Source organism: Chinchilla lanigera, unplaced genomic scaffold (assembly GCF_000276665.1).
Source record: "Chinchilla lanigera isolate Chin_1 unplaced genomic scaffold, ChiLan1.0 scaffold00108, whole genome shotgun sequence".
Taxonomy (NCBI): Eukaryota; Metazoa; Chordata; class Mammalia; order Rodentia; family Chinchillidae; genus Chinchilla; species Chinchilla lanigera.
The window spans coordinates 3,956,325-3,979,266 of NW_004955509.1; positions in this window are offsets into that span (position 1 = coordinate 3,956,325).

Genomic DNA, 22,942 nt, shown 5'->3' on the forward strand with positions numbered 1-22,942 from the left:
AGCACAGATGCTAGAAGAAGTTCTTAGGACTGAGCCCAATTCCAGCAAGTCTACTAGGAGCATCATGAACCAGTCCATGCCACAAATGACACAGATCTAATGGAGTGACACACATAAAAGATTACCACTCTTCCTACCACCAAAAGTTCTGTTTATGTGCAGGAAAAGAAGTTGTGGGCAGAATAAAGAAGAGAGCCTGCTTGTCATGGACAGTCATGTAAGAAAGCACCTAGTTTTACTTTCCTCTTCCGCCTTCCAAATCCAGCACCACAAGGGCAAACAGAAAAGAAGGCAAGAGTGTATGTCTCCACATTCAGTATATATTTAGAAAGATAAATACTACTTTAAGAAAAGAATGAAACCACATTCAAATATTCATAATTCTTATCAGCTTTTATACTATTCACCTCCTTATCCACATACAGGAAAATTCAGATGTAGAAGAGTGTTCACTAGGATAAACCAAGGAACCAACCTCCTTATGTTTTATATATATTTCTTAAGTGACTAAAATGTTTGGAACCATGAATTCCTTATTATAAGAAAGAATAAACTGGATATAGAGTGGGAAGCATAAAACAATGTTCATGCAGAGAATGAATAAATATATAAAGGTCACCTCAGTAGATACAGAAAGATTACTTGAGAAAATTCAACATCTATTCATAGTTTAGAAAAAAGAACACAGTAAACTAGGAATAGAAGTAGATGACCTCAATCTCATAAAGGGCATCTACCAAAAAAAAACCCTGCAGCTAACATCGTACTTAATGGTGACTGGCAGGAGCTCAGCTAAGTTAGAAAGAACTGCACTGCCAAGTGTGCAAAGTAGCTGGTTAAAGGAACGGACCCAAAATTAAAATACCAATAAAGCTTTTAACCACTTACTACAATAACATAAGCAAAAGGCTAAAACAGAAAATGCTGACTCTTCCCTTCCATGTTCCCCAGTTGTGGAGGGTCAAGTAGATCAACAGGGATATTTGGAAGGATTGTCTCTCTATTGAGAGAGCCCCAGACAAAGGGCTCTTGTAGTGTTATGGACCTAGGCCAGGGAGAGTGAAAGAGTGCATATAGGAGTGAAAACGTAGTGAATATAAAGGCACAGTAAAGGGAAAATGTCTTCAAAATTCACCACCCGCTGAAGGAATCTTCCACCAAGATTCCTGAGGAAAGCCTTGGCACGAAGGATTCCTAGTCTAGGAAAGCAAGTATGTGTAAGTGCACGGTTCCACGGAGGAATCTGAGTCCTCCATTACAGCTTCCTCCAGAAAACACAATGCATCAATTATGCACCAAGTCTGATATAGAGAGGGTGACTCTTCTCTGTGAACCCTGCCAAGTAAAGCATTTGTAATTACCTGTGATGTGGCCTGCTAAATCACACATGTGGTTTTGTTTTCTTTTGAGCAGGAACCAGATTTCTCAGTGAAAGACTAAATCAGGAATAAGACAAGGTTTCCACTAATTCTATTCAACATCATACTAGAATTCCTAGCCAATATAATCAGACAAGAAAGGGGAAATAAAAGGCTTACAGATTTTCAGAATACGTGATTGTCTCTATGGAAAATCCCAAGGAACTTAAAAATAAGCTCTGAGAATTAACAAATAATGTCAGTAAGGTTGCAGTATACAGAGTCAATATACAAAAATCAATTTTATTTTATATTCTAGCAGTGAAAAATTGGAAAACAAAAATTTTAAAATACCATGTATAATGGTATAAACAAGAAAGAAGAGAAAGAGATACTAGCCTTTATCCCCACCACCACTAAAAAATAGATAACACAAAACAAATTAGCCCATTAAAGAACCTGCAGCAACACAGAGAATATTCACATGGAAAAAGTTTCTGGTGAGAGGGGCATACCTAAGACACCAGGAGACTGCTAGAAGCAAAGAAGAAAGGTGTAGGCCACTGTTATCAGGCACACAGTGAGAACTACCACAGTCCCTGGCAGCCTGATCTGCAGAAGACAGTATCTCTTACCATCAAAATAACCAGTAGGTCTTCTTGCCGGACAACCCCAGAGAATGATACAGAGCCAAATATCCTTCTCCAGCCCAAGAAACAGCTTCTCTTGAATCTCTCCAGGAAAGGAGCCCCCAACCCTCCCAATCTCATGGTTTTCCCACTAATGCTCACCTTCCAGACCCAGATTCTGTGGCTCCACTAGGTCTTCCCACATCTCAGAACCCAAAGCCAATGTTATGGTAAGGTGGGCCACACTTTGGGCCCCAGAGGCTTTTACACAGGATGCTCCTGCTTCAAGACATTTGTTCCAGCCACCACAGAGAGCCATATCCCACCTCTACCCTGCTATTTCACAGACATCTATGCTTGGCAACCTGTACAAGCCAATACAGCAGTGGGGGTTCTTGTACCTAAGACAGCAGTGCTACTATTGTCCCAGATCCCAGATCCATCCCTAGTCCCCCCATGCCTACATGTGCTTCAGGCCCTAGCTTCGCAACTACACGGGTGCAACATTAGACCTTGATGCCATTGTGAACATAAGCAAGCCCACAAACCATACCCAGCAACAACAAGAAACCCCTCAGCCACAAATTCTTTGGTTGGAGAAAAAGAGATTAGGAAAACCTTAGAAATGATGCCAGTGTAGACCACAACAACCCGCAGCATCACTGCAGACATCCACAATGCTAGCCAAAGAGAATCCCTGCAGTCTTCATCTCCACAGACACAACTGTGCCCTCACTGGTACTATTGATAGCTCCTGTGTAAAATATTCCCATACAAACTTAGAAAAATAACCGAATATATTTATGATTTTAAAATCTCCACAATACTGATTAAATAAATCAAATCAGTTAAAAAAAACTGATATACAGTTTTAGTAAATTAGAAAGGTCAATAACGTTAAGGCAGCAATCTTTCTCAAGTTCATCTATAGATTCCATAAAATCTCACTAAAATTCTCAGCAAGTTTTTTGTTGAAATCCATAAGCCAATTTAATATGCATAAAGAAAGACAAAAGAACTAGAATAGTCAAAATAGTTTAGAAAAAAGAACAAAGTTGAATGACTTGCATTACCTGATTAATTTATTTCTCATAAAGTTACTAAGACATCAAACTAACTATTAGCATCATGAAAGACACATAGGTGAATGGGACAGAATAGAGTCTAGAAATAGATCTGTGAATATACAGTCAATTGAGTTTCAAAAAAAATACAAGAGAAATTCAAAAGAGAAAAAAAGTCTACTCCACAAATGGTGCTAGAGCATGGAGAATTTAGATGCTCATATGCAAAATCAAAGAAAAAAAAGAACAATTAAGAAAAGTAAGCTAGGTTGATCCTCTCCTCCACTCTCTCCTTTGTCCTCTCCCCATCCCCCTCCTTCTCCTTCACCTTTTTCCTCTCCTTCTTCCTCTCTTTCTCTACTGAAGATTGTACCCAGGGCCTTTGCACTGAGCCACTCCCCCAGCCCTTTTTTATTGAAAAAGGATCTTCCTAAGTCCCAAAGTTTCTCAAAAGTTGCTCAAACTGGGCTTGAATTTGCAATCCTCCTGCCTCAGCCTCCCAAGTTTTGGGATTGCAGATGTGAGCCACCACACGCAGCTTAGATTTATTATTAACTTGTACTTCACACCATATAAAACTTTAACTCATAGTGAATATAAAGTTGAATTTAAAGCATAAAAATGTTCTCAAAGAAGATGTAGGAGAAAAATTTTGTGACTTTGAATTAGGTAAAAACTTCTAAAAATGGAGCTTACCAAAAGTATAAAATTGATTAATTATGCTTCATCAAAATTTAAAGTTATTGTTCTAAAGAAAACACCAAGTAATGGACCATTACCCACAGAATAGGATAAAATATTTGCAAGCTGCATCTATTAAAAGACTTGTATCCATGGGAATCTGAGGCAGGAGGATCACCTAAAGTTTGAAGCCAGCCTGGAGTATATAATGAGTCCAGGCAAGCCTGAACTACATAGCAAGACCATAGCTCAATAAACAAAACAAAACAACAAAAAAGACTTCTATCCAGAAGACGTGTGTAACTCTCAACACCCATCAGTAAAAAATAAAAGACTCAATAAAAACAGGCAAAGGATATGAAAAACTCTTTGTCAAATAAAATATATGAATAATCAACACATGAGAAGATGCTCAATATCATTAGTCATTAGATAAATGCAAATAAAATCTGCAAGGGGATAATATTACAAATATATTATGAGGTTGAAGTCAATTAATTCTACCAACGGTTAGTGAGAATGTGGAGTAGATGGAATTCCATACGTTGCTGGTGAGAATAAAATACTGTGTATATAGTAAAACCAGTATACTATGATGTGCGGATCACCCAGCATGTCGCCTTTCTCAGACCACCTTCTTTCATTTATCCATAATGCACTTCAGATTCTTTTATGTTGCTCCATGTATTAGTAGTTGGTTCATTTTCATTGCTAAGTACTATTCTAATTCATAGATATACCACAGTTTGTTTATCATTTAGCTATTGCAGGACATTTCACTTGTCAGTTTGGAGAAACTATGAATAATGCTTGTTAAACATTATGTGCAGGCTTTTATTTGATAAGTTTTGATTTCTTGAGGGTAGCTAATTAGGAGTGAAATTGTTGAGTCATATCAAGAATGAATATTTGACTTTAGAAGGTACTGTCAAATTGTTTTCCATACTGACTACCCCCAAGCATCAAAACTATAGGAACAAAAAAAAGGAGGCAGTAGGGTGCACAAGAGCTGAGGTAGGAACAAAGGAGGGGAGGAGGAGAAATTAAGGAAGGGAAAAGAAAAATGCAGAATAAAAGGAAAAAAATGGAAACAAATCCGTTGTAAATAATGAGAGGGAATGAAAATTGAAGGGAGAAGAGGGGAATGGGGAAAAAAGAGGAATCATGATGTATGATGTACAGGTATAAATTCACTATGATGGGTGTGATATCTAAAATATACCAATAAAGTTAATTAAAAAAAAGAAAGGAGCTGAGTTGGTGAAAAGAATTGAGCATAAATGGCCATAGAGAAATAGTTGCATATTGTAACTATTTCATAGCTTGATTATGGTCGTGGTTATGCCACTGCATTCACTTGTCAAAACTTATACAACTCTACTCTAAAAGAGAGTGGATATTATATAAGTAAATTATACCTCAATAAACCTGACTGAAAACAATTCATGTAGAAGAAATGCATAGAAACTCCAGTATATTCTATGCCATATTTAAACTAAATATATGACACAGCAGATGGCTTCCCTTTGCCTTCAGAATAAAAACCTAAATTCCTCAGTAGAATACATATAGTTTTTAACTGTCTAGCCACTGCTTACCTACAGGAAGTACGGTTAGTTCCATTTACATATTATCTCAACAATATTAATGCAAACTTGGATATTTCCATTGTTTTCTTTTTTACGTTCTTCTTTATTGTTAATTTTTTTTATTAGTCCATATTTCCCACAGGAAATACTTCAAAGAATCAACAACTTGGATCTCATCTTACTAAAAAGTTTTTGCACACCTAAAGAAATCACCAACAGAGTGAAAAGAAAACCCACAGAGTGGGAAAAAGATTTTATCCAACTGTCCCTCAGACAAAGGACTTCGATCTAGAACATACAAAGAATTGAAAAAATCAGAACCCTCTAAATTCAAAGACCCACTCCAAAAATGGGCATCTGAGATCAATGCACACTTCTCAGATGAAGAAATGTGAATGGCAAATACATGCATGAAAAAATGTTCAATATCATTGATCATTCGAGAAATGCAAATTAAAACAAGACTGAGCTTCCATCTCACGCTAGAAAGAATGGCTATCATCAAAAAATCAACCAGTAACTGTTATGGTTTGTGCCTGAATGTCCCCCAAAGCCTCATGCAGTCATGGGGTGGACTTCTAGAGTTTATGATTGATCCATGATCCAATGCTGGGATTATGGGTGTGAGTGCTACACCTGTCCTGGGGTGGGTACCTTGCATACAGTGTAAGGGAGGAAAAGAGGCTGCTTGCTGCTACTCCTCCCTTTTGCTCTTGTTGTTTTTGCTGTCTTCCATGTCCATGAACTGTTGCCCTCTGTCCTGTGCCACTCTGCCTTGGAGCCAGCTGAGTATGGGCTGAAACCTCCACAGACTGTGAGCTAAATTAACCTTTCCTTTCTTAATTCTGGATGTCAGGTATTTTCTCTCAGCAACGAGAGAAAAGTAATCAAGATGGTAACAAATACTGGAGGGGCTGTGGGGAAAATGGAGCCCTTCTCCACTGGTGGTGGGAGTGTAGGCTGGTGCAACACTGTGGAAATCAGTGCAGAGATTCCTCAAAAAATAGGACTGAAGGTCCCATTCCACCCAGAAGGGAAATCCCTTCTAGGAATTTTCCCAGAAGAATTAAAAACATCATACCACAGTGATACACATGCACCCATGTTTATAGTAGCACAGTTTGTAATAGCTAAATCTTGGAAACAACCTAGATGCCCATCAACCAAGGAATGTATTAAAAAATGTGGTATTTTTATACAGTGGAGTACTACTCAGCTATAAAGAAGAACAAGCCCGAGGTTTCCATAGGTAAATCGATGCAAATAGACACCATAAGTGTCTCACTATTTATAAGTGAAATAGATCAGACTCACATGTGTAAACACTGTATTGTCACCCTAGTATAAGAAACTGAAAGAGTAAACAAGATCCAAAATATACAATAGATATTGTGAAAGGGAAAGAAACTGCTTAAAAGGAAAAAGAACAACTGGGATGGGGGAAAGGAGAAAAGAAGGAAGGGAAAAGAAAATATATATATATATATATATACAAGATAGCTAGGAAAATTATACTACTGAGTTATATTAGTTCATTGAAAAGAATGGTTTGTGCTTACATTGTTTGATCAATTTTGTATGCCTATATCTTATAATCTGAGCAACTACTTTGAAGATAATAATATGCAATATATTATCCATCATGAATTTCCTACTATCTTGCTTTGAAATTCTGTATCATTGGTTTGTTTTCTTCTCTTTAAAATAAAAAAAATTAGTCCATATTTGCATTACATAATGATTACATGCATGGGGGGGGGAGTTGGTACATGTGCATAACAGATCCAAATTCTATCTCGTTCTCTTCCCTTCCCTCCCAGCTGCATAATGTTAAGTGAAATAAATCAGGCATCCAAATTAAATAATGCATAGTTTCTTACAGGAGAAGCCTGAAATGTGAATACGGAACAAAATAAAAGTTAGATAATAGGAAGTAGGGAGATATATTTTTCTCAAATGGGAAAGAGATCAAAAATGGATAGAGTAGGGGGTGGGGGAAGGAAAAAAGTTTCCATTGTTTTCTTCACTTGTTATCAGTGCTTCCTATCCAATTCCACTGACTACTCAAATTACAATCATCTTCATTTAATACCTAGACCCTCCCAAACCTTCTTCTTCTTTTTTTATTTTTCTTTTTTGTATTTTTGCAGCAAGTTCTCACTGTGCAGTTCAGCCTGGCCCTCAACTCATTTTATAGCCTAGGCTGGCCTCACACTCACAGTAATCCTGCCTCAGCCTCCAAAGTGCTAGGCCTCCCAAACCTTCTTACCTACCTTGGTGTACAACTCAGTGACAGACTCTTTATTGGGGTCCTAAAATTTACCCAAGCAGCTTAGAGAAGGACCGTTGCTTTCTCAGCCTTGCACTTAAAGGAATAAACCACACATAAACATAGGCAGATATGTACAACATGTTTACTTAGAATTCACTATAATATTTCTATGAAGCCCTTCAGAAGTAACCTAACTACTTTTGTTCTTCCTGCTGATCCATGTATAGCATAGCTTAACATCCCTATTGCTAGAGATTTCAGTAAGTCTGATTGACAACAGCAAAAGTAGGAACAGCAGAGAGCCTAGTTGGAGCACTCTCAGGCACTCATGTAGAGGTATTGCGAGTTGGATCTACCAAATATTAGTCACAGCACAGACAGAAAGAACTTTACTATCATATCTGTGCTTGGACCTTGAACTCTAATATCATTCTGAGTAGTTTCAGAACATCATTCTGTTTCTAGAAAAGCAGGCTTTGCATCCCTATTTTTACCAGAGTAAAAAAAAAGCAGTATAAAAGAAACAATGATTATGCAAATTCTAAAGAAAATAATTTTAAGTACATGTTCAAAGTGCTTCTTGCAGGTATTAAAAATAGCAAAGCTAGCTGAAAATGAAGTGAAGATAAGCCTATGAAACATGTAAAGTTTTAACCAAGTAGTCCATGACATTCATTTCAAGGTGTGTAGGCCTTTGTCAATTATTTCTGACTTCAGAGTCATTCATGTTCCTTTTCTTCTTTTTTTATTGGTACATGTTTATTGTACATAATGATTCCATTCATCGTGGTGAGCTGGTACATATACATGACATATCTTAATTCATTTTTATACCTTCCCCTGTGATCTGTCCCCCTCCCTCCATCTCTTGACCCGTGTGTGTGTGTGTGTGTGTGTGTGTGTGTGTAGTATATAATGGCCATGTTCTTCATAGAGACTTGGTACATGTGTACAACACATCACGTATCCCTTTTGTTTCTTGAAATCTCATTTCCCATGCCTCCCCCACTCCCTCCCTTTGTTTCTTGGTTCCCTTCTCATATGTTAAAGATCTATCTCACTACCTTCTATACTCTATCTTCTACCTTGCATTTTATTTATATTTGGGTTTCTCACATAAGAGAAACCATGCTAAGCTTAAGCTTGCATGTCTGATTTATTTCACCTGATATTATGGTCTCAAGGTGCATCCATTTTCCTACAGATGATTCAAGTTTATCATTCTTTACACCAAAGTAGTACTACATTGTGTATAAATGCCACATTTTCTTTAATCCTTCCTCTTTGATGGGCATATAAGCCCCTTGAAACATTTAATTATTTTGAATTGTGCTCCTATAAACATGGACATGCATGTATCTCTGCAGAGTGATGCCTTTAACTCTTTCAGGAGGACACCTAGAAGTAGAACAGCAGGGTCCAATAGAATTTGTAGCTTCAGATTTTTGAGGAATCCACACACTGATTTCCTCAGTGGCTGCAATAAGGTACACTCTCACCAACAATGTAGCAGGGTTCCCTTTTCACTGCAACCACACCAGCATTTATTATTATTTGAATTCTTGATGATATCCAGTCTTTCTGAAGTGAATGGAATCTGTGTTATTTTCATTTGCATTTCTTAAGTGGGCAGCGATGTTGAATATTTTTTCATGTATTTACTGGCCATTTGTAGGTCTTCTGAGAAGTGTCTATTCACCTGTTTTTTATGGAGTCTTTTAATTTTGAGGGTCTCATGTTTTAAAACCTTTATGTATTCTAGATATTAGTCTTTTGTCTGAAGAAGAGCTGGCAAAAATTTCTCTCCATTGTGCAGGTTGTCTCTTCACTCTGTTGATGGTTTCCTTCGAGGTGAAATAGCTTTCTCATTTAATATGGTCCCATTTGTCGCTTCTTGATATTATTTCTTGTGCTACTGTGGTCTTCTTTATAAAGTTCTTGTGTATGCCTATGTCTTTTAGAGTTTTACCAATCTTGCCTTCCAGTAGCTTAAGTGTTTCTGTTTTAATATTTATATTTTAATCTATTTTATTTTGGTTTAGTACATGGTGAGAGATATGGACGTAGGTTCAATGTCCTGCATGTGAATAGTCAGTTTTCTCAGCACCACTTGTTAAAGAGGCTATCAGGTAACTTTTTATTAGTGTCTTCTGAAAGTTCCCTGGTCGTTTTGTTTATTAGTTCCATTATCTGTTTCGTTTACCTTCTGTGATTTCCCCCTGCAGCACCTCTTTAATCATTTTTTTTATCTCTTCTGTTATCCTTTCAAATAACTGGGTGTGTAGCTTTACCCATTCTCCCCTTGATGACCCCTGGTTGGCTTTGCGGGAGTTAAGAGTTTTGGGGGGCATTTTGTTGCTGTTATTGTTTGTATCTACATGCCCTCACAAGGCCTCATGTATTCATAGGTGGGACCTTTCAAAGGTGACTGGATCTAGAGCAATGGTGGCAACCCTATGGCACGTGTGCCACAGCAGGCTATTGATATCTTTGAAAGCATTAAAAGGTTCACCACCACAGGGCTATGGTGTGATGCTGGGATTAAGCGTATGTGGTATTGTATCAGTCCACTAAAGTGGGTTAACATAGATCTGGGTGTGGGTAATGGAAACCCCACCCCAGGTGAGGGTGGCACCACCCAAAAGGCTTGCTGCCTGGATGGTATAAGAGGGAAGGCAGGCCTGCTGCTGCTGCCTTCTGCCTACTATGCCAGGAACTGTTTCTCCTCTGCGATGCCCCTCTGCCATGCCACCCAGCCTTGGACCCAGCCAATTATGGACTGAAACCTCTAAAAACTGCAAGCTCAAATTAACTTTTCCTCCTTAAACTTGTGAGTGTTGGATATTTTGTCTGAGCAACAAGAAAAGTAACTAAGACAATAATTACCTTGTCTTCTCACATTTCTATTCAGCTTTTACTTGCTTTGTGCTGTTTGTGGAGCTTATAGTGGAAAGACTTTTGTTAGTATGGAGAACTCTTTAGCTAGTTTGCTTTTCAGTGATGCACTTTGGGCTTGGCTAACTACAGTCCTTTCCCTCTGTCCCAAGATCCAACCACCTCTGCTAACTTAGAAGGGCAGGCTGCAGTGCAATTGGCTGAATGCTCAGTTCTCTGGCAATGGACCCCAGTATTGCTAATATCACAAACGTAATCTGGATGTTGGTTTCCAGAGAAAACCCATTATTAGCAGCAATTATGTAACCCTGCTGCTATCAAGCAAATCAGCTGCAGTAGTAATGTTCAAGATAAATTGGATATTGTCATACCACAAAAACCAAGAACTAATAAAGAACCACTCTTAACCATAGAGAAGAAATCTACAATTATAGTATAAACACTAAGATAAACCAGATACTGACACACAGCTAATATGTACTAATGGAACCATTGTATCTCCACTAATGGTAGCAACAGTAATTATATAGACTTATCTATCTAAAGATTAATAAAGCTTAATGGTTATATTATTAAAGATATAAGGAGTTGGGAATGGGAGAATGTGAGAAGAAAAATTTTTCCTTAAACCAGAGGAGATGCAAAAGAGGAGATAGAAGTGAAAAAAGTATCCTATCAGGAGTATAAAAATATTTATAGAATTAGGTAAAAGTAAAAGAAAAAACAAAGGAGAAAGAGGAGATAAAATAAAAAATGGAGAAAAAACATGGCAAATAAAAATAAGGAAAAAAGGGAAAACATTAAAAGGAAAAGAGAAAGGAAAAAGGAGAGAGAAAAAGAAAGTGCAAAAAAGGATTTAAAATTTTTAAAAAACAAGGAAAAAGGACAAAGGAAATTCCCTAGACTCCAATAAACCAGTGAAGAAGAAAGAAGGAATGAAAAAAGAAAAAAATGTTCAAAATAATACTTCTCTGTGTTTTTGAATGAGTGGTATCTTTCCAGGATCCACAATTTTGGAATCTAGTAATTCTCCATTTTCTCTACCTAGCTGTAATGCCTGTGGTTTTCTGAGCAGCCCCCATCCATTTCAGAGGCCCCTCTGTTTACTCAGGCACTGGGAATGTCCAAGCCACGACATGTTCCCACTCACACTGGTTGATAAGGATGACAGCCAGAGCCCAGATCCCTGTGGGTTGCGGAGAGTAGCATGAGAGCTTGAATACCCAATGCCAAGACTTGCAAACTCAAAGCAACTCGAGTTGGCTCTGGCCTCTGGTCATGGTGGGCAGGGCCTGTATCCCTCCCAGGCCCAAGCCCAAGCCCAAACCCCTCAGGGGGTCTCTTTCCAGCCCACTCCCTGTCCTTGGTAATCTCTTGAGGTTGTCTCTCACCCAGTCACTATGAGAGGTTAACCCTGGGAAACCTGATGTGAAGTCACACTGAAGTTTTTCTGAGTCCCAGATTCAAATACTCAACCCTTTTTTAGAATGATTCTCAAGCTTGTACTTTCTCCAGGGATATAGTGAGCACCTGCACTACGATCCTTCTCCAGCTGCTGTGTGTAGAAGGGCTCGTGTTGGAGTGAAACCTCATCCTGCCCCTACAGACCACAATAACCAATGGCCAGCCTGCTGTCATTTCCCCCTGCTGCTCCCTGGCACCCTAAAACTCACCTTGCTTCAATAGAATGAGGCATGGAAGAAAGTCCAGACTTTCATTTTCTCTCTATTTCTCTCTCTCTCTCTCTCTCTCTCTCTCTCTCTCTCTCTCTCTCTCTCTTTCTCTCTGTATCTTTTCTTCCCTAAATTTTATACTCCAGTGTTTGGATTCCAAATCCCAGAGGCTGAATTGCTGCTGCCCATCACTGTACCATTTTGAAACCATGTTCATGTTTCTACTAGATTTAGACATCTGATTAAGTGTGATGATTAGTATGCATATTTTTGAAAATTAAAATATATGCTCTTCTAAACATCTTTATTGATGCATAATTGATATATTAAAATGCACATATACAATTCTATGAGTCTGGACATATGCATGTATCCATGAAACCGTTCCCACTTTAAAGTAAGAAGTATATTTATCACCGCCAGAAGTTTTCTCATGCTCCTATTTTGTTTTTGTAAAAACACAGCATAAGATCTGCCCTCTTAATTAATTCTTCGCTTGTACAAATCAGAATTTTTAGCTCTACGCACTATGTTATATAGATTAGTATGTATTCATCTTGCATAACTGAAACTTTATGCACCTTGAGCAACTTTTCATTTCCTTCTCCCACAAACCCTAGCAACTATCATTCTGGATTTTTTCTGTATGAATTTAACTACATGGGATATTTCATATAAGTGGAATCATACAGTATCTTTCCTTTATTTCATTTAGAATAGTTCACCCAAAAGAAAGACTCATCCATGTTGTTGCACATGGCATGGTTTTCTTCTTAAAGACTGCATGATATTACATTATTATATACCATCATATACACCATATTTTCTTATTCATTCATCCACTGATGGACATTGAAGCTGTTTCCAAATGTTGGATACTGTTAATGATGCTGCAATGAATATGGGAGTGTATAAATCTCTCAAGATGCTGATTTCAGTTCTTCTGGATATGTACCCAGCAGTGGGACTGTTAAATCATGCAGTATCTCTGTTTTTAATTTTTTAGGAACCCCCAAGAAATTACTGTTTTCTATAGTGCTCCACATCATTTTAAATTCTGTCAACAGTGCACAATAGTTTAAATTTTTCCACACCTATGCAAACACTTGTTATCCTTTGTTTTTCTAATCATGGCTGTCCTAATGGCTGTGAGGTAGTATCTCATTGCAATTTTAATTTGCATTTTCCTGAGGAAAAATGATGTGGAACAACCTTCCCTATGCCTGTTTGCCATCTCTATTTCTTCTTTAGGATTGTATATTTAAGTCCTTTGTCCAGTTTGTAATTGGGTTTTTGGCTTTATGGTACTAAGTTGTGGAAATTTCTTATATATTCTGAATATTAACTCTGTATCAGATCGATTGTGTTTTCTTCCATTAGTTAGGTCACATTTTCATTCTGATGATAGTGTCATTTGCACTGCAGAAAGCTTCTTAGTTTGACGTAATTCCACTTGTCTATTTTTATTTTTATTCCTTCTGTTTTTACAAGAAACCACTGCTAAGACCAACGTTAAGAAGCATTTCCCCTCTATTTCCTTACTAGTTTTACAGTAAACCAATCTATTCCCTTGGGTGATTTGAGTTTTGCATTCTTTTTTTCATTTATATTTTATTAGTACATTTTTGCAGTACATAACATTTAGATTCTTTGTAGGGAGCTGGTACATCTATGTAATACATTTTAATTCATCTTTTCACTTGCTTCTTCTCCCTTCTCCCCCTCCCTTATCTCTTGATCCCCTTCCCCATTTGAGAAAAATCTATCACCCTACTTCCTATTATCTTTTATTTTGCTCTTTCTTTATATTTTTGGCTTCTCATATAAGAGAAACCATAGGATATTTAGTCTTGTGTGTCTGATTTATTTCACTTAATATTATGATCTCAAGTAACATCTTTTTTCCTACAAAGCCTTCTCTTTCTTTAGATTCTGGTACTTTTGCCTTCTTACTCCATTAATATAAAGCTTCACACTCCAGCATCTAGTGATTCTTAAGAAAGCTTAGAGAAGCCCCTTCCTTTTCCCAGTCTGTAGTGAGCATCATTAGATCAGAGTGCTGCATGTATGAAAAGTATGAAGACGAAGACAGAAGAGAGAGCTCTACAAACATCCCATCTACTCAAGTTTTATTTCCTGATTTCCAAACACGTCCCTCTGCCACTTATTTTATGTTCTATTCCAAGGTTATCTAGTAGTCTAGCTGTCTATCAGGGTGTAACAACCTCAAGCATCCAAATATAAACTTATTCTCTCTCCCAATTCATTTTCCCAACATATGAGAGGTACTCAAAATATATGGTGAATGTTCAAATAAAAATTATTACAATAAAAGGCACATTACCATTAACCCCTGGAAATATTCCTCCTCACTTAAGACACAGTGATTCCACTGTTATTGGCATGTGCACATAACGCCCCCTCCCCCTTCCAGTGCATCCCCTTACATCATTACCAGAAGGTCTTTCCAAAATGTAAATTTGATCTCTCTTTCCAAGTTAAAATTATCTAGGGGCTTACAATTTCTTATAGGATAAAAACAAATTTCCTTAACAGAGTGTGTAACACCTTTTATAACTGTCTTCTAACTACTTCCCATCTCTCATCTTTAATTCAGTGCTCATCTTTTAATTCAATGTTCCTCATTCAAATGTTACTCCTCTATGAAGTCCCCTCAGCCAATCCTTCTTCTCCACAGTTAGCCCCTCCTTCCTCTATACCGTATATATAAACTGTTCTCATTGACAAAATAAATTATAACAAGTACATATGTTAAAGTAAATTATGGAGGCTGGGGAGGGAGGATGGCATATTTGAGACCAGCCTGGGCAACTTAGCAGCTTAGCAAGGCCCTATTTCAAATTTTTTTAAAAAAATTAAAAGGAATAGTGATGTAGCTCAGTGCAAAAGCCCCAAGTTCAATCCCCAGTATCATAAATATAAACAAAATAAATTATAATTTATTTGTGTCTTCTAAGAATATGAGCTCTGGGAGGAAATAATTGCCTATTGTTTCTATCTATACACCAGATGATGAATACACGTGTGACTGATCTAGAGAATAAATCAATTAATGAGTCAACATTGGTTATTTATTTTTCTAAACATTCCAACTTGATCTCCTAATTATCTCAAATGAAAAAGTCCCCCTAGCCATGATCATTTGAGAAACTGAAACCGCTATGTTGTCATCTATTCTGACAATAACTATAAAAGAAAAATAAAACCTTGTTACATATCTGCCGCCCTGAGTAATAACCTTGAAAACAGGCCATGAAATTGCCCCATTAAAAAAAACCCAGTGATGAGGTCTCTGCCATAGTAATAAAATTCTGGTAAAAACCATGACCATTTGTCTAGGATAAGAATGAATTTGCAGCCTCAAGTGTTAAGAATCTAATGCAGAAGGAGTCAATACAGCCAAGGAGAAAATCCCTGCCACATTAAAGAAGACTAAAAACTTTATCACCCTGGAATATTCCAGGTCACATTCAAGATGCATTTTTTGACATTTGAATAGGTGCAAATTAAGTGGGATGGTGGGTACATTTCACACAAAGTGAGATCAGGTTAGACTTGAAAGCTCTTTTTATAGTAAAACCTTGTATTGAGTACTGCTATACCGCTAAATGCCATATATATGCACAAATATTAAATGGACTCAGATGAAAGAATAAGGAAGCTAATCTGTTTGTCTGTAAGAGTGAGTCAAAGAAAGATAAATACTGCTGTTGTTTTTCAGAGTAAGTTAAATTTATTATTTCTGTTGTCTGTCATCATTAATTGCAGGGAGGATACAGACCAGAGTCTGGGAAATATTCTCTAACAAGCTGGAAGCCCCTTCTCAGTTACATTTAACTCTACTCTGACCACAATGCCCGAAGAAACAGGACTGTCTGAATACTTCAAATGTGAAAGAGGGAACAGAAAGCCTAAACCAACTCTTGGTCATTGCCCTAACGTGCTTGATAACATCATGGAAAGTTGACATAGACTTGGAATCATAAAGCAATCAAACATTCAGACTTTTCTATTTGGCTCAAGTTGTCTTTTCTAAATTTTTTCTGTATTTCCTGTTTTATTTGTTTGACAAATAAAAATTGTATATATTTTGTGTGGAGCATGTTGTTTTGAAATGTGTGTATATTATGAAATGGCCAAATCTACTAGTTAATATACACATTCAAGACAAGTTCAATAAATCTATTGTACAAAGTAATTGTAGTTAATAACAATGTTTTACATTCTTGAAAATTTCTAAGAGAGTAGATTTTAAGTGTTCTCACCATAAGAAGAAGAAGCATGTCAAGTTCTGTAGTTTTATGCCTTTCTACAGCCCAAGTATATTTCTCCTGTTTATATTTCCAAAATCAAGAGTATCCAAATATTCCAGTCATAGCATACTCCAATTAAACTCCAGGAGGATTTATTCTTTAAAGAATTTCTTTAAAGGAATGTGAACAAGATGCAGAAAAACCATAAGTAGCCCAGACTTAATAATATAGGAGCAATTACTAACCCCTAGGTCAACGGGAATGGTTTCCAGAAACCAAAGAGAGTTGTATGAAGGTAGATACCTTGAGAAGAGCATTAACCTTCTACACTCTCAACTAATCCAAGGTGACCTTAAAATTGTAGAGCCAAGGCACCAATACTTGATCTCTTCTCTTCTCTCCTCTCCTCTCCTCTCCTCTCCTCTTGTCTTCTCTCTTTTCCTTCTCCTCATCCTTCTTCCCTTCCCTTCCCTTCTCCTCCTCCTTCTGCTCCTCCTTCTGCTCCTCCTTTTCTTCTCTTCTTCTTCTTCTTTTCCTTCTCCTTCTCCTTCTCCTTCTCCTTCTCCTTCTCCTTCTCCTTCTCCTTCTTCTTCTTCTTCTTCTTCTTCCTCTCTCTCTCCTCCTCTCTCTTTCATTTTTCTCAGTCCTCCATGAAGCCCCAGGGAAAATGAGCCCTTCAGTGGGATTTATACAGGTCAGGATTCCAGAGTAGAGATCAAGGTGAAGAAGAAAATATCTCCAAAGGAATAAATTAAAACTATCAACACTATGATTTATGGAGAAACATATTTTTCTCCCATTTGTCTATATCTATTGAATGACTACTATATGCAATATATAGTTAACTATAATAGCCTAGTTGGAGTACAGATTAAAGATGCTGAAGATAGAAGAATGAAGAATCACAAAAGGAAAAGTACTTTATTGGAAAATAAAGAAAATTAAACTATAACATGTTTCTAACCATGGCAAGATTCATTTGCTTACCATATCTACATTTAAAACTCTACTCAGAGTGTGGCTTTTGGAGTAGCAGTAGCAGCAACAGCATCTGGGAACTTGTAAGAAATGCAAAATCTCAGGCCCCATTCCAGATCTACTGACTCAGATCTGCTGTTGAACCATATCCCCTAGTGCCTGTCACGTGCATTAAAGTTTAAGAAGCACTGCTATGAGGACTCCCTAGCGTTACTCAAGGTGATACTAGAAGTTTGAAGTAATTAAAGATGGTGTCATTTAACATGGAAGAGATACAATTGAGGACATTCAAATACCATTTTACAGAAAATGTTTCTTAAATTCATCATGAAGTCAAACAGCAGCTACAATCAGTTAGTAAATATATACTAATCATAAAATATAGCAAAAACTGATAGTAAGTATTATTTTATTAATACAAAGTTCTCTCATAATGGAAAAAAGTCTTATGCTACATAGATTCTCTAAAGAAAGGGAAAATCTAGGTTTATTTAAATTGGAAAATTGCTACTTCAGTTTTGTGTTTTACTGTCTTTCTCTTCTTAATACTATTTTCCTTTCTCTTTCAGGCTCAACTCTGGCACTTAATGAGAGTTCAGTAAATATGTTTTGATTGATTGAAGCCCAACTGCTTTAAAAGTCTGTGTTAAACTGTAATAATAGATCAGCATCAAAATCTAGTTGTAGATTGTCTTCTACTTAGAGAACAGCACCATCTAGTGCTTGCCCAGGAAGGCACCATCTATATCAGGTGTATGTTCACCGAATCTTATGAGAAAATTCTACCGTATATCTAAAATGTACCAATAAACTTAATTTTTTTTAAAAAAAAGGTACCCTACTATGCCACATCTTTATACTTGACTACACCTCTAAGGAAGTTTTAAATTATTACAGATGGCTTTTACCATACATCAGTTCTTATCTTGAAATACTGAGAGCACTATTTACTATAGAAAGCCAACTCTCCTTCAACATCCATGCAGCCGAGCCACATTCTCTTACTTCATTCTTTGTCAATGCCAACACACACCATCCAATTTCCACCTTCTAGAATCTATATGCCTGTGCCTTGAACTTTCTCTAACCACTAAATACTAACCTGCTATTCACTAGCAGGTCAGAATTAGCATCAACTGTGTCCCATCAGCCCCCATCTAATGACCAATGGGAGATGGAGGATGATCACAGTCCCCTTGTGCTTCAAGAGGAAATCTCTATTTTTTAAAAGTTTCTCTCATGAGATTATGTCATAGTTTGTTGTGGTATCAACTTGAATAACAAATACCTAGCAGGTTGCTTTAGCATACTTCTGGGTGTATCTGGGTGACTGACTTACTGAAGAGGGAAGACCAACTCTAGGTGTGGATGGCACCAACCAATAGGCTTTAGCCTGGATGTGATAAAAAGGAAAAGAAGAAGGAAGTCTCACTTCCTCTTCAGAGGAGATCCAGTCTTCACCATTGCTTTTGGACATCTGTCTCCAGCCTTCGAGGGCAGATATTTCAGCCTTTCAATGCACATCCTATGGCTTCCTGACACAGACTCACATAGGACTCTACACTGACCTCCAGAGCTTTTGGCTTTTGACTGCATCCTCCAGCTCTCCAGTGTACAGATGGCCCTTTTGTATTCTTCCACACCTGACTGCAGGCAGCCACTGTAAGCCTGCCTACCTTGTAAATTCTACATATTCTGCTCTTCTAGTGAACCCTAAATGATGTAGATTATGTGTCAATCAGTTCTAGTGGTGGCTTTTTTGGGGGTGGGGGCTGCCTTCTTTTCCCTGTCTTGCTTCCTTGCTCCCTTCCCAATGTTTCCTTCTCTTCCTAACTAACTACTTATACTTCAGTGCTTCAAACTGGCATCTGGGGAAGCCCAAACTAAGTCATTCTTATTGCATTACATCCCCTCCAAAGCCATTGGCTAAAAAAGTAGGTAAAAAAGAACTATGCTATGCCTGGTTCAACATTTGTGAAACATTCTTAATCTAATGCAGTGATTACCTTACCACACGACTGTCACATGACAGGGAACACACTGTTTTATTCATTGCTATATTGCCAACACCTAGAACAAATAACAGGCACTCAATAAATATTTACTGACTAAAATTTAACGTTGGACATAGATACATCTCTGCACATTGAGAGAAGACAGTCTCCTATGGTTATCAGGATTTTAAATACAAAACTTCATTTTTCTCATGAATTTCACTTTCGATTATGAAAACACTTTCAGCAAAATCCAGATCTACAGGTTCACACTGCCAAACCAGTGGAAATACATGTCAGTGAATAAAAGCACATTTCAGGTCTGACAATGTATGACTATATAAACATAAAAAATAAGTTTGTGCCTTACCACATTAATATTTTAATAAGTACTATTGATCATATTGACACATCAGCTTCCTAGCATGTGACAAGTTTTTCTAATCAAAGGATATTGTAAAACTAGTAGAGGAATATGTCTTAACTTTGGGAATTTTGACCAGTACAGGTTGACTATATAGAGGATATATCTTGTCTTACTCAGGACCAGTATAAGGCATGCCAGGCTCCAGAAACAGCTCATCACGAAAAGCAAAGTGAGGGTATCCCAGTTATCATAATTCAAAAAGGCTTCCGTGCAAATAGGCACAAATAATCAAGAGGTTCATTACACTGGGTAGTGTTTGGCACACAGCACCTTCCTGGCTCCGGAGACTGGTAGTGAGCCCTGGTTTAAGCAGAACAGACGTTAGATCTACAGCCACAAGACAGATGGAGACTGGCTAGAGTGAGCTATAGGCAGGTTATCAGGGCCCTAATTAAGTAGTTCTGGATGCAGAACACAGTTCAGTACCTAAAAGAAATTTGAATAGAAATGAGAAATTAGGATGGCACATCTTTGCAAGTCCTAGAAAGACCTGTGTTTCTCTCAAATGAAGATTTAGCAGAAGGAGTGAATTTAGGGCATGGGTCAAGTTTAATGGTTATCCTCTTTATCTGACCTGTTAAATTCCTTAAGGGTAAAGCATATTGAGAGAGCACAGAATTTCAGAGCTGAATTCTAGAAGACAGAAGGATGTATGGCTCACAGGTCTCAACCTGATAGTTATTGCACCTTGTAAATTATTAAGTCTGCTCTGAACTGAACAGAAATGCAATGTTCATGCTGTACTTAGGAAATAAGCACCAACATGAATGCATATTTGTTTGCATCATTTATTTCTACATGGTCTGAATGAGCCCCAAGAACTCCAGAATGATGTCAGTCATGACTAACAACTACTCTGGGGACTATTCTTTCAGATTTATATCATGAAACCCGTTTCAAGGGCAGAAATTCTGCATAAAAGTGCAGTCACCCAAGCCACATGTGGTTGTATATGCCTGTAACCCCATGCTCTGGGAGGCTGAGGAAGGAGGATCACAACTTAAGGCCAATCTGAGCAATTTAGCAACTTAAGCGAGAACCTGTGTCAAAATAAAGGTAAAAGATAAAAGAGTTGGGGGTGTAGCTCAGTATGAAGGCCCTGAGTTTAATCTCCATTACCACAAAAATAATAGTCTTCCTGCCTTTCTATTGCCTGTCACAACCAAGACAGTTTTGGCTAGGATTTTTCATGTTGAAATATCTTGCCTTGGATGGGTTATTTTTCTTTGGGTAAAAGAAGGGGAATGTATGCAAAGCATATTTTAAATGGCAATGATAAAATTCTTTCTTTTTACATTTTTTAATACATATTTCCTTTATTATCCTGATGTCAATAACTAAGGCATGATAATTTCCATTTGCTTTAGTGTATTATCTCCCCTGGGTAAACAGGGTAGACAATGATGAGGCAAGACATTTAACTTATTCACAGTCAGGTCAGGACCCCAGCTCAAATGAGATTCTCACTAAAATCCAAAGCATGAACAGAAAAGCATCTGAAGATTATATTTGGCCACTTTTTCATCGCTAGGAGAAAATATCCAACCTTCACAACTTGGAAGAGGAGACGTTTTTGAAATAAAAAATAGAAATAAAAATAAAACAAGTTTCAAAACAGGCTAATAAGAGAATAAGAATAATAATGCATTGCATATTGTTATCTTCATAGTAGTTATTCAGAGTACAAGATATAGGCATCAAATGTTGTCCAGACTTCTTTTAATTTGCCTTATAGTTCAGAGGTTTCAGTCCATGGTTAGCTGGCACCAAGGCAGAAACATCACAGCAGAAGAGTGGAAGGGACAAAATTAATCAAGCTAAAAGACTGCTAGAGGGGAAAAGGCTAGACACCAAATAGAAAAAGGAAGAAAATAAATGCAACAAAATAATGTGGAAAAAAGATTAGTAAATGGTAAATTGACTTAACAAATATGAGAAGCTGAACCTAAAGGAAAAAAGTGAAGAACTGACCTGATTTATATTGGGGAATCTTCACTATGTTAATAAATTGGAAGCACCAGGAGGTATTTCTAATAGTAGGGATGGAGGTTGGGCCAAAAACAGGACTTTTTGACAGCCTGTATATTAGGTGTAAGCCCTTCTATTTCTGATCATGGCAGGCAAGACTATCTGGAGTAATTGCAGGCTTAAAAGAAATGCAAATACTTCAAGATCTTTTAGAAAGAAACAGTACTAAAAAGATGGAAGAGATTACATTGTAAGAAGGAATTACCCTAAAATCTTAGAAATGGCAGGAACCCAAAGAGCCAAGTAGATTACAGATTCTATATTTGCTCTAAAAGCATGTAGAAACCATGGACTTTTGTTTTAGCAGCCTCATTATTCAAAAGCAACATAAATCAAAGTCTAGATCCCACACAAAGTGGGAAATTTTCCAGGATCCCCTCTCCATTTTAAGCTTGGCTTCCAGAAATTAAATGTCAGGGGGAATGTTAAACAGCCCCCACCCCATTCCAAGATGATAGAAGGTTACTATGGTACTAAGCAAGTGGTGGACAATGGGAAAATCCCTGGAAATGTGTAATGACAAGTCAGCCTTTAGCTATTTACATCTCAAATTTAAACCACATGGGTTAGCCAAAAAAATGAGAAACTAAGTTGGGATTTTTTAAAAATATAGGTACTTGTAAGGCTTGGATGCCTAATGATGCTGAGTAGAGAGAAGGGAGGTGAGGAATAGGGAATGAAAAAAGGTATAGGATGTGTTTACACATATACCAACTCCAAACAAGAAATGTAAACACTGTGTTATACAAACAAACATGGTATTGTCTCCCTAGTGTAAGAAACTGAAAGAGTAAATAAAATCTGAAAGGTACAATAGATATTGTGAAAGGGAAAGAAGCTGCTCAAAAGGAAAGAACATTTGGGATTGGGGAAAGGAGAAAAGAAAGAATGAAGGAACAGAAAAAATGTACATATATACACAGGATAGCTAAGATAATTGTACTACTAATTTCTGTTGGTTTATTGAAAGGAACAGTTAATTCCTAATTATTTGATCAATTTTGCATGCCTATATCTGGTAATCTGAACAACTACTTTGAAGATAACAATATGCAGTATAACAACCACTGTTAATTTCCT